At 41.0% G+C, this 12,295-nt stretch overlaps 2 long non-coding RNA genes across 12 annotated transcripts in view; one reads left to right on the top strand and one right to left on the bottom strand.

Annotated features, from left to right (window-relative positions):
* LOC143901042 (uncharacterized) overlaps positions 1-12,295 on the top strand; it is a 258,202-nt gene that overhangs the window by 211,817 nt on the left and 34,090 nt on the right. For 4 of the 11 annotated variants that reach the window (XR_013257948.1, XR_013257947.1, XR_013257945.1 and 1 more), the window contains exon 4: positions 5,555-6,036. The exons of 4 other annotated variants lie outside the window; for them this stretch is intronic. This is a non-coding gene — a long non-coding RNA (uncharacterized LOC143901042). Of the gene's footprint in view, positions 1-5,554; positions 6,037-12,295 lie in introns of those variants that run through there. 3 more of the 11 variants (XR_013257943.1, XR_013257942.1, XR_013257946.1) reach the window with 1 other exon arrangement.
* LOC143901046 (uncharacterized) overlaps positions 1-12,295 on the bottom strand; it is a 71,644-nt gene that overhangs the window by 33,767 nt on the left and 25,582 nt on the right. The gene's annotated exons all lie outside the window — the stretch shown is intronic.

The following is a 12,295-nucleotide window of genomic DNA, read 5'->3' as shown; positions in this document are numbered from 1 at the left end:
ACTATCCCGCCGGGCTAGGTGTGAGTAAGAAACTACCCTCAACATTAATCAACCGTCATCTTTGCCGGAAACCAGCCGCCCTTCCCTACCGCCTCGGCCCCTCGTGTTTTTCCTCTTCGCCAGCCTTCCCTTAATAATCCTACTCTTCATTACGTTTCTGAAGAAAGAGGCAGAATTTTCGTCAAAATAATATTTTTCTAAAAATTATATCTTGGCGTTAATACGATTAATTTATCGCATATACAAAGTATAATTGAGAATTATTGTTACCTTATTACAAACTAACGAGATCTTAACTTTCTTGGTAAAGAAATGAAATGAATAGAAAGATAATTAAAGAGTTATTATATAAAAAAAATTTTAAATACGCAACAGTCATGTGCAAGATTTATTTATTTTGTCATTCTTTATAAAAGTGATTAGTACACCTGGAACGAAATTTAATGTAATATAACGTGAGATATTAATATGGAAGTCAGAATGCGACATGGAGCATTGAGGATCAAAGAGGTGATCTTCTGCTCTTCTTCGAGAAAAGCGTCGATCGTTCCCCAAGACGACACCAAGGATCAATCGGACGGGCAGGCGGGTGGAAGTAAGGATGCCTTGAATAATGACTTGGTTGGCATGCGAGGGGATGGGGTTTGCCAGTCGGGTGCGCCATCTTGCCTCGGCTCTCTACTTATAATTATTGATGTGGCCCGAACTTTATATAAACTCGAAACTCGTCTCCCTCGCACCGTCGGTTCGCCACCACCACCGCCACCTTCACTACCACCGTTACTACTACTACTATTACTACTTGCTACTACTACTACTACTACCGCTACTACTATACACGCCACACGAAGAGAGAGCGGCACCAGCATCAGCAACCTGGAACCATCTCCACGCGGCGGGTAGAACCAACCCCCTGAGCCCCGGCCATCCCCTTCCCTCCCCGCGCGCGCCCGCGCGCCGCGTTCCCCTCCCCTCTTTGCTCTCCAACCAGGCGGCAGGAGGAAATTGTTGGAGTTTTCAAAGTCTGACGTGCAGGATATTATGAACGAGGGTATGGCGTCGTCGAGGAGGTGGAGAAGGTGGTGGAGTAGTAACCGGGGGTGCCTCCAGAGGGCTGGCGGGGGGACGGGGGCACGGCGGGAAACCGGCGGTCGGGCGAAGGGGTGACGGTGGTGCGGCGGTACCCAGGCAAAACTACCCGCCTCGGCTCACTCTTCTGCCTCCAGAACCACCCACCAGCCCATTCGTCTAGCTTAAACTATATTCCGACCTAACCTTCGCGCGTAGGGTACCTTCCTTCTCCGCCAACCCTACCTACCATTTGACAGCCGGGCGATACTTGCTCGAAGGCGATGCGCCGCCGATGCTTTTCGCACCCTTCGTCGCTTTTCTATACGCCTCCCTCTTTTCCCTCCCTCCACTCTCCGGCCTCTCCGCGCCGTTTTCTCTCGCTCGTTCTCTTTCCATCGCGCTTTCCGCTTCCTATTCTCTATTTTTATGCCGGGCTCATCCGGACGTCACAGGCGCGAGCGCGAGCGCGAGCTAAAATCGGAACAGCGCTGCAGCGCCGGGATGATACGACGACGAACGGTGGCGCAACGGAAGTGAGGAAGGTTACGGCTCGTGTTGACGTATGTTTTGTATTCATTGTCCGTGTGTTATTTTAGGTTAAATGTCTGTTTTCCCGCGTCGAGGGTATACCTGCATCGTCGCCTCGCGCCCTCCTCCCTCATGAATCTGTTCTTTCGCGCCGCGCCATTACGTTCCTCCGAGGCTCGCCTCGGGGGTCATAAAATTAGGGATATCAGTTTGCGTAGAAAATAAAAAATGATCAAAGAAACGTGTACATTTACGTTTTCATTTTTAGTAAGAATCAATTAAGATTTTATACTTACACAGAAAAAAAAAGTATTCTTGATTTGAAAATAGCTTTAGTTTCAACACAGAAATCTTGAATGAGATTATATTGCGTTAAGCAAAGAAAACTTGCTTGAATAAAGTCATTTTATATAGTCTAATCAAGAAAAAAGAATTGAAATTTTTATAAGAAGATTATAGATTGTTGCATATATATTACGAGTATATAATATTTTGATTTGAAACTTATTTTTTTCTGTGTAGCTGAGGAGCGGAGTAATTGCTTACGCGAAACTTGAGACTCGAGAATAGACTTTCAAGAGCATTAGAAATTATATACTAAACCGTCTTTCACATTGATGATGTGAAAGATGATGAGTTTGTCTTACTCGTCTTCGTAGTCGGTTTCGTGTTGTCAATAAATGACGAAAAGTAGATACTAATATTATTGATAAAAGGATGAGATGTAACAAATATAAAGCCTGCCTATTCGACAAAAACAGTCAAGATCGCATTTACTTCGAAATAATTTCATGAATAAAATTTCAGTACATTGGCAATAATATTGATGACGTTATCACACGTCGTCAGATCTTTTGCAGAAATATAAAGAAATTATATTTTTTCTCCTCGCAACGATCTTTCTTTATTTGATTAATTAAGGTAATATTTCGAACGGGTAAAACTAAGTTCAACAATCGCGACATTTGATTTCTTCGCATCTTCCGAGCGTCACGATGGCGCATAACTCGTCGAGGTTGCGGAAACTTTTTGGATAGACGATTCGTCGCGCGAAGTGTCACACTGACGGCGGAATATAGCCGAAGCACGTGTACGAGTATATTGTGGAGGTAGGTGGGGTGAGGTGTGAGAGAGTGCATGGTATATCTATACAGTGTCTACAGGGGGTAGAAGTATAAGCTTTCCTCTCGCAAATGAGGTAATATATATACAAAAGCTAATACGACCGAAAGTTGCCAACTTGGATGAGTCTCTCCTCCGCCTCTCTCTACCCGCCCGCTTCTCCTTCCCCGCGCGTGGACTACCTTCTCTAAATATTTTAAAGGATCGTGACACTCAGGTCTATGAGTTGTTGTCCTCGGGGAGGGATGCTCGAAACTCAAAATACCGTCGGCGTGAAGGATAAAAATATCACGATCTGTGACAATTGGACAGTTTCGTTTCGCAGAATTTTTTAAATTGCGCGCAAACTAAACGTGTTTTAAAAAAATTGCAACGAAAAAAACGAATCAGCCGGGAAAAATATACTAATGCGAAAAAAGATTGAAAATGGTATAGTTTATTGTCACCATTGTTTCCTACGAGGCAGAAGGATCCCCGTATTATTATCCTGATATATTATTCACGAAGGTAATCTCGTCTGTCGGATCCAAGCAAGTGCGATCAAAGCAAATTAAATTGCGGAAGGTGAGACTTAGCTCGTGTTACCCTGTTTAAAATAACCGGTGAAAAAAGAAGAATCGGCTTATATATGTAAATGGATAAATTGTGCAGAGCGCCTTGCGAGCCAATTGAAATTACTGCGCCGAGAAACGGGAAGACATAGTGGCTAGGTAAGTAAGAGTAACGGGGAGAAATGTTTCGACGAGAGAAATCCACGTTCTCCAAAATGGTGCTGAATGGGCGCAATAAAACCGAAGGCTGTATTTTATCGGATACGTTAACAGCTTCGTAAATCAGAGCCCGGACCATTTCGGGTTTAATGCGGCGCGTATCGTCCGACAATTTAAGACGAAGGCTTTGCCGCGGTTACGTCTTGGAAATCAAAATCTATGAAAGAATATTTAAAAGTACTCTTTACAGCTCGCTATCAGTTTATTATCTATCCGGAATATATTGTTCTGATGAATTTCTTTCTTACGTCCCTCATGAATAAATATGTTTTTCTAAGAAAATATACGTAAGTTTTCCGTATACATAACGACGCGACGCAACTATGCAGATTGCAGCAAGAAGCTCCATCAGACGTAGAATGCATTATCAACAACCGCAGCAGCGAGAGTCGATCGATCCATCTCGATCGTCAAGCTCTGGAGTATTCAACGCGAAGCAGCTTTTGTCGCGACGATCCTCGTCTCTCGCACCCTCGTAAGACTAGAAACTACGGGATCGTCGTCTCGCTGGCAGGCTCTCCCCGGCCGCGCTTCTTTCACAATCAGCGAGATTGAGAGCTTGGAGAGCGAAGTTAGATCAAACAAACGCGCGCGAGTGCAGTCGCGCGCGCATCGCGAATTCGCGAATTTGCGCGCGAGCCCGTCCGGGAGAACGAAAGCGGAGAGATGTGGAGCATAATCTAGCCTGTTTGAGGAGAACTGCCACCGACTGCAAGTTAGAACAAACTCCCGGTAACGTACTCTCCGGGAACGTCGTCGTAGCCGGCTACCAATCCGCCAACGTCGCGACCAAACCACCCTTATACCAACCCCCTCGCTTCCTCTCAGACGTATCCTTTCGGAAACGTTGCGCAATTGGATAAAATAATATCGTTCGCGGTGAGGATAAACGCACGTGGGTAGCCACAGGTGAGGGCCGCGGATGCTGTGTTTTTGCTCGCGATGCGAGATGCATTCGGGGAGAATCGCTCCCCCTTCCCCGCTCGCAATTTTACATACCTGACTTGAATAGAACGTTGAAATAGGACGTTGAAAATTTTATTCGAGCTCCGAAACTTTCAGATTATTTATATCTGGTCAGTGACCAGCAATGAAATATTCATGCGATGAACCCCGTCCTATTGTCTCTCTCTGTAAGTATCTGCGCGATTTAGATATGCAACGCGAGGCTCGAACAGAACACAACATATCTCTGCAGCGTAGGTCTGTCATTCCCGGATACATCCCGTACGTATACATATATATTACTGTGATATTTTTCAATTAAATGTATAAAAGGAAGTTTGTTTTTGGAAAACGATTTGCAGTGCCCGGACATTTCTAACGCAGTTGTCAGACGTCTATAATGAAACATTATTATATAATTTGTACATTAAAAATAATTTGTATTGTTAATCGAATTTCGTTTCGATACTTGGTGTATTCTGCCATCGTCGAGATTGACGATCAATCCGTTACGACTACCGGCATTTTCCCCCTCGCTCGCGTATCGCTAGCAATTAGATAAAGCAATATCCTGCGAGAGTAAATAGAAATAGAATTATCACAATTAATTCAAGCACGCGTTGAGAGCAGAGTTTAGAGAATCTACTTGACAATTTCGGATCCCGAGACGATCAAAGTTATTAAATCAAGATATATTAATTAGCATTTAAAGTAATTTTTTTTAATTAAGAAATAAACTGCAATTACACAATCATTATTTTTTAAAACGTTTGTTCTCTCTGCCTCTTTCTCTCTCTTCTTGTTTAATTCATGTTTGATATACAAATTTCTTATTTCTCTATTTTATCTTCAATAAATCTTTTTCAAATAAGATTGCTAAATGAACGAAATTTTATGTAATTCTTTTCCATGCAAATTGACAATTCGCGCAATAAAATATACAGTTAGGGAATATACATTTTTTTCCGATCAACTTAATACGAAATTATAATCATAATATTTAATATCGTTCTAAGTTATTAGAGATAGGGTGTTTTTTCGCCGGTGACCGAATCAGGAAGATAGAGCCGGCGGGACTGATGGCTCATGAATATTCATTTCTTGCCGGTTTCTTACAGGTCGACGGGGGTGAGCACAGAGCGGAGCAGCCAGGGCTGTACTTTTAAGCACGGGAGTGGGGGTTCTGGATCAATGCCGAGACCACGCCTCCTTCGTCTTACATCTTGCACCCCGTGTCACCCCCCAAGCACCGTGGGCACCTTCCTTTCCTTTTGCTTTTCCACCCTCTTCCCTATCTTCATACCTCGCGGAAAATCCGCCCCGGACGTGCAGATATGTATATTAGAGACAATAAAAACTATACAACATATAAACTTTCTGTTGATAATACAACATTGATTGTCAAAAAGATATACAGTGACTGCAAGATTCAGATATCTTGATATAAAAAAACAACAACATTAAAACCAATATAATTGAAACGTGAAAATATATACTTTTGTACAAACATATTTAAATATGTTTCTTATGTAATATATTATTTAATATATTCATATATGTAATGGCTGTGTGTATGTATAATTTACTTCTTTAAACTATTAAAGCCAAAAATTTAGAAATAAAACGCTTATCTAAAAAATGTACCTAAAAAATCCTATTTTCCTTACATTCAATTTATTACAATGTATCATCTGTCGTCGCAATTTATTCGGCAGATGTGCACTAACAGTGACTTTATTTCAAAAGTGTCCTGAATTATTTGTATCCTTATACAAGTAATTATTCAGGATATTAAAACTTTTTACTTTTGGCTTTTCTTTTTCTATTTAACTTAATGTACTCTCAATTTCACCATCGCACTTCTGATAAGTCATTTAACGAACGTCTTTTGGTTTACTGTTTTTAATTCCGCGATATTACTTGGTGTCATCAAATGATGAAAAAACTTTCAAAGGTTTCAACTCAATAAAATTTATCTTCGATATCATCCAGTTTGTTTCGCTTGTCTAAGTACGTATTACAATGGCACTATGTGAGAACAGTTTTTGTTCGTCAAATACACAAGTTGTGCTACAATAATAGAGCGATCGAATATGACGATTTCATTGCACTGAGATAGAGCGAATATGTGGCATCGGAAAAGTTTTGTGCCCAATGTACATACCTAATCATATGAATTCGACATATTAGAGATATTTTTTTATTTATTATTAACACGTTAAAAAATTTAAAATGTTTTTTTTTTTTAACGTTTCTTTTCTATAAAAATTTAGCGAATGCATACACGTATCTGTTGCATGTATTTGATAGTCATAGAACGTGAATATTATTATAGCGCAGTAACAACGAAAATAGTTTTTTAAAGCTAATCATCATACTGCGAGTCCTCTGATAGCTTAACGCACAGTGTTATTACAAGGCGCCGAGACAGATCCTGTAGCTTTGTGCGCCTTCGCATACTGGCAATATCTCATTGCGACATTGCTGTTTCTCATCTCATCTCGTCGTCTCTTCTCCCTCGTTCCGTCCCACCTTATCCGAACTCAACGACTTCGTCGTTCCTAACTCGCGGGTCCCGTCTTGTCTCATCTCGTCTTCTCGTCATTTCCCGGAGCCAGAGGCCCCGGGCTGTTCTTTCCTTTCGGAAAGTGAAGACGAACCTACGCCGGCTTCATCCAATCAGAGCCACGCGAGCCTCTTCCATCGTCGTCCAAATCAAACAGTACGGCTAATTACCGCCAGAATATACCGCGAACTATCTGGATCGTATAGAGATTACCCCGTTAATTATAACATCGACACTCATTTTAACATACGCTCCTCCGAGAGAGGCGCAAAGAAGATGTTGGAAAAGAATCTTCATAAAGAAAAACGTGTAAAGAAATGAGAACTCTAAACTCTAACTTTGCTAATTTATATTTGCAATTCTGCTAAGGAATTTAGTTAAACTTAGTTTTCAAACGTGACACGATTTCACATTTGGGTTTTGAGAATTAATTTACTATTCGTGACATATTCGTCGCATTTGAAGTCGTGATTCAAGTGAAGAATTCGAATACGATTTGAATTCTCTTTTCTAGAATTCAATAAACAATTTTTGAGAAGAGATTGCATAGATATCGCACCCCTGAAAGAATACTGTCACAACTCAAAAATTTACAATTTTCAGAGAAAAAAAACAAGATTAATTCAATTTTTTGAATTGTATCATAATTGGCGCAATCACAATCACGATATTTTGTTGTAATGAAACCTATATTGCTTCTTGTGAAGAGGTCTACTGCGATTCACTTGTCAATTCGCTTATGACACTATTCATCCAGCGACCGCAACATAACCGGTTTAAAAGAATAATGATATTTCTGCCCCGTGCAGCAGATTTCACACATCATTATAGTATGTAGGTAATATTTTAGGCATACTTTTTATGAGCTTAACTCAAAATTGAAGAGTTTTTTGAGTCATGACAGTATTCTTTTAGGAATGCGATGTATGTTTATACTTGAGTAATGAAAATTGGAAATATTTTTTCCAATTTTACATTGTCTGAAAAGACATTTAAAAACTTTTAATACGTATAAAATATTATATCAGTGAAAGTGTGAACCAAAGGTGATTTGAAATTGTAATTTAATATCACATATATTTCTTGTGATAAAAATTATTGCAGAATTCAACAGTTTGCGGATTAATTAAAAATAACTGTGATATGGTCTTAAATATTTTTATAAACTGTTCTCAATTATTAGTAGCATTTTATTTGGTGAATCTTTCTGCAGCACACGTGAATTGAGTAAAAAATGATTATATGTACGAGGTGTGTCAGAGAGAAAAGTAATGAGATTAAATCGATAAAACCTTTTATTATACATTTGTGACTAAATTATAATAATTTCTTTCAAGATATGACCCACCAGCACCTACATATCACTGCCAATAGTGTTTCCGTAATATTTGGCATAATCGTTTGAAGTGAGACTGTTTATGCTCTCCGCGTCACCGCTTTTTCAATTGATTCGAATAATTAAAAAAAATGATGCTTCTTGTGTTACAAATGGAAAGGTCTGGTGAGTAATATCGTAGTTCCTTTTTAGCCATAAATTCTCAAACTGAAAGCGCCGGATACTATCAAAAAACCTGAGTACATGATAAATCATAACCACCAAATTTTCTTTAACTTTTTATAACAATCCGTGGCGCTTTCAATTTAACATAAAACTTTATCGCATATCTTTATATTTATCGCTCCATAATGAAAACGGTGACAAAAATCAAAACGGTGACCAAAATAAATGTTTTATTAAGTGTTTCGTTAGCTTTTGCAATTTCGAAAAAATCGTATTGTTATATTATTTCCTACATATTTTATATTTTTCATAACATTTATTATATTATTTTCTATTATTTTATTTATTTAAACACAGAACAATTCAGAATAGGAAGCGCATACGTAATCGCGACTAACAGCGATCCCATAGCAGGTCGATCGTTCGCCTGCGAATGAATCACAGGTGTCTCAATCATTGTCACCGGTGGATCGACCGGTGCGTGTCGATTGGCAATCGAATGTGTCGGTCAATCGGTCGGGCATTTCGCGCCGACGTTTGGCGCCTCGAGAGTGCCGAAGCTGTTCCGAATGGAAAATCAATAGGGTGAACGAAGAAGGGGCCGTGCCATCCCCCTTGCCGCTCGCTCTCGCGTGGTCTCGCGGCTCTCAAGCCAGAATCATTGTCCGAATCATTGTTGAAGGAATCCCGCATCCGATCAAATCACTGGGAGAGATCGCCGGCCACCTAAGTACGTCATTTGCGGCTAATAGCCGACCTCAGCCAGACGATCTAATGCCCTATCATGGGATGCATCGATGTCGCGATCAACCGACAAGTCGATCGATCGCGTCTCACCGAGTAACGGAGTTTCAGATTCAGCATCACCGCAAGACGGTAGCGTAATATAATCGTGGTACATAAGCAAAATTCTGTCTTTGTTTAAACCGTACCCTCTGTAACTATATGTAATACTATGTATCCTGTTTATTATATACAAGAAAATGAACCGAGTAAAATAAAGGTCTCGTTTTACTTATGACAAAGATATAAGCGTTTTAATAAACTTTGTATATTGAATGAAATCTGACTGTAATTAAATCTTTTGTTATTCATCTTTATATTATAAAATTTCTTTTGATTTATTTCACTTTTATACTTACTGATTCTATATTAATGACAAACATATATGAGACTAACAAGGGGAGAGTCAACCCCCTTGACTCTTTGAATTTTGCTGAATTTTTAATATGTTACAATACACTCCATTCACTAATACAAGATACAATAACTCTGTCCAATGCGCAATAATTAGCATATTAAAAATTTAGCAAAATTCAAGGGGTCAAGAGTTGGTTGTCTCTTTGCAAGACAGAAATTAAATAGAGAGTGAAGACAATTAATCAGAGCCGTATAAGGTTTTTATAAACTTTACAATTAATCGTATAATAACTTTTTTATGTATTCTGATATTCGTAAGTTGCTGTAAAATTTTTATGCGGGTCCATGTCATAACTGTTCGAAAGGCGATAAGACGATTTGGATAAATAAAGGATTAAATTGCAAGGGGGTGTCTAGACGGGCTCAGTTTTCGACACTGCCACCGCGCGGCAGCACTACCTATTTCAGCCAGGTTTCGAACCAACTACCCCTGAACTCTGTCCCCCGAAGGGTTGTTTCCAACGAGTCGGGGTGATTTGCTTCGTTACCCGACGAGCGGCGAACGACTCCAAGGATAATCGACCATGATCATCGGTTACGCGTACCTACGAGATCATGCCGAGATCGGCGCCGCGCAGTTTACATCCCCACGTAATTATTCCGCAAATTCGATAAATCGACCCTTCTTCAAATGCCGCCGGCGAGATGCGGTCAGTTTAATGACTTGGACAGGCGCGACCAGCCGTCTGACATGAAAAAAGTCGCGTGAAAAGCTTGAAGCTCATGTCACGTGCAATGGTAAATCGCGAATCTCAAATAAAAGTAGTAATTTTTTCCGAAACCTTTTAAAAATACATTTTCAAGAACCACGACACCATATCATGTCAAAGAATGATTTATCACAAATTAATTAAAAAATTGTTTGTTAAAAGTTTAATTTGCACAACTACTAATAATATAGAGAACAGATAAATATCTAAAAAGAGAAACATTATATATATCAACAATTCTTTTTTAAAAATCAAAATCAATATAAATCTAAAAGCAATTATTTGATGATTATCTTCGACCCATTGTATCCCGTTAAAACGTCATCGTAATGAAAATAAAAAAAGCTGTTATATCGCGCTTTAATCACTCATCTAGAAAGCACTTATTATACGTTTCTGGATGAAACACACAACTAATCCACGATGCACAGTTGCGTCTAGACACAGGGACGCGCGTAGTTTTGAATGCGATTTTCTCCGAACCGCGTCGTATTGTGCAATTTATCAGTGCAATTTACCGGCGGAGACAGTGCCGGGGAAATTGAAAAACTTTCACGGCCAATTCACGGCTGCTTTTAATAATGCGAATCAATTTAACGCGGGGAGATAGAGCAGCGTCGCGAATGCACGTCGAGTCGACGAAGTGTTTTTTCCACGTTGACACTTCACGCGTCTATGGTATTTAATAAAACTTTGCCGCGTTTGATTCAATAGCGCACAATTGGCCAGCAAATAGCATGTCTAGTAAACGGACGGAGGTAAAAAAAGAAATTCATTGATAAAACGATGACCGTGTTCGATCTAAATACCCTTTTTGCTTATTTAGAAATGTTTATTTAAATAATAAGAAAAAAAGATTGCGGTTTTCTTTAATATTATTACAATGTAACGAGGAAAGAAATAAGAAAACGTTGGCCTATTTTTAACGGTAAACGATGTTGCCAATGAGAAAACTGCGCGGTAAAATCTTCGCGGTGGAAAATTCAATTGTAAAATTTGCCGAAGAATCCACAAACCCGCGGGACCAGTAGAAACAGCCAGATAGGAACAGCCATACCGACGATCAATAAGAAAGCTAGTCCCGCGAAGACGCGCCCGCAAATTCCCGGAGACGTAAGACCCGGGATAGAGCATGAGGAAGTATAACCAGTACACACGTAGCCGCGGGCGGCCCTTAGAAACATAATTAATATTTATCCCACCCCCGACGTAGGGAAGCGCGGATCCAGCGCGGACCGGTTCCCTCCATCTCTACCCGCCGGTCCACCCGCCCTGTGACCCCTCTAAAATCCCAGCACGCTCCTTGTAAAATCTAATATCTGACGTTCGGGGCTACCGTCCCTCTCTTCCTTCTCCTCTTCTTCCTTGGCTTCGCACGGCTTTTCCCTGATGGGCGCGGGGTTCCTTCCAGGTCGCCGTATGCCGTGCCTCGTAACGCAGACAGTCAGGGTAGCAAGTGGCAAGACGGAGGCGGGGAGAAGGAGAGGAGAAGAGGAGATCGTCTCGGATGATGCGCATATGGGGGATGATCGGGGCGCGCCGAGGGCTCCAGCGAAACCGACACCGAAGAAGAGGAAGGAAAGCAGTCGGGGGAGAACAAAAGAGCAGGGAGGGCAGGGTTGAAAGTAGAGAAAGAGGGCGAGAAGCGCGCGCGCGACGGCGGCAGCGACGACGACGTCGTCGTCTCGTCGGAGAAGGGAAGCCGAGGTAGAAGCGAGATAAGAAGAGAGCGGTTCTAGGTGGAGCCGGGGAGAGAACGCGCGGAGGACGAAGAAGGAGAAGAAGACGGGGGGTGGTGGAAGCGGCGGCGGTATAGCGAGAGAGAGAAAACGAAAACGAGAGGCGCGCTCGAGAGAGGCGGGAAAATCCAGGAAGAGAGAGG

The sequence above is a fragment of the Temnothorax americanus genome, unplaced genomic scaffold (genome assembly GCF_048541705.1).
Source record: "Temnothorax americanus isolate GAGA-0224 unplaced genomic scaffold, ASM4854170v1 Scaffold31, whole genome shotgun sequence".
NCBI classification, from domain to species: domain Eukaryota; kingdom Metazoa; phylum Arthropoda; class Insecta; order Hymenoptera; family Formicidae; genus Temnothorax; species Temnothorax americanus.
Note: the sequence above shows the minus strand (reverse complement) of the source record. Positions and strands in the feature narration are given on the sequence as shown.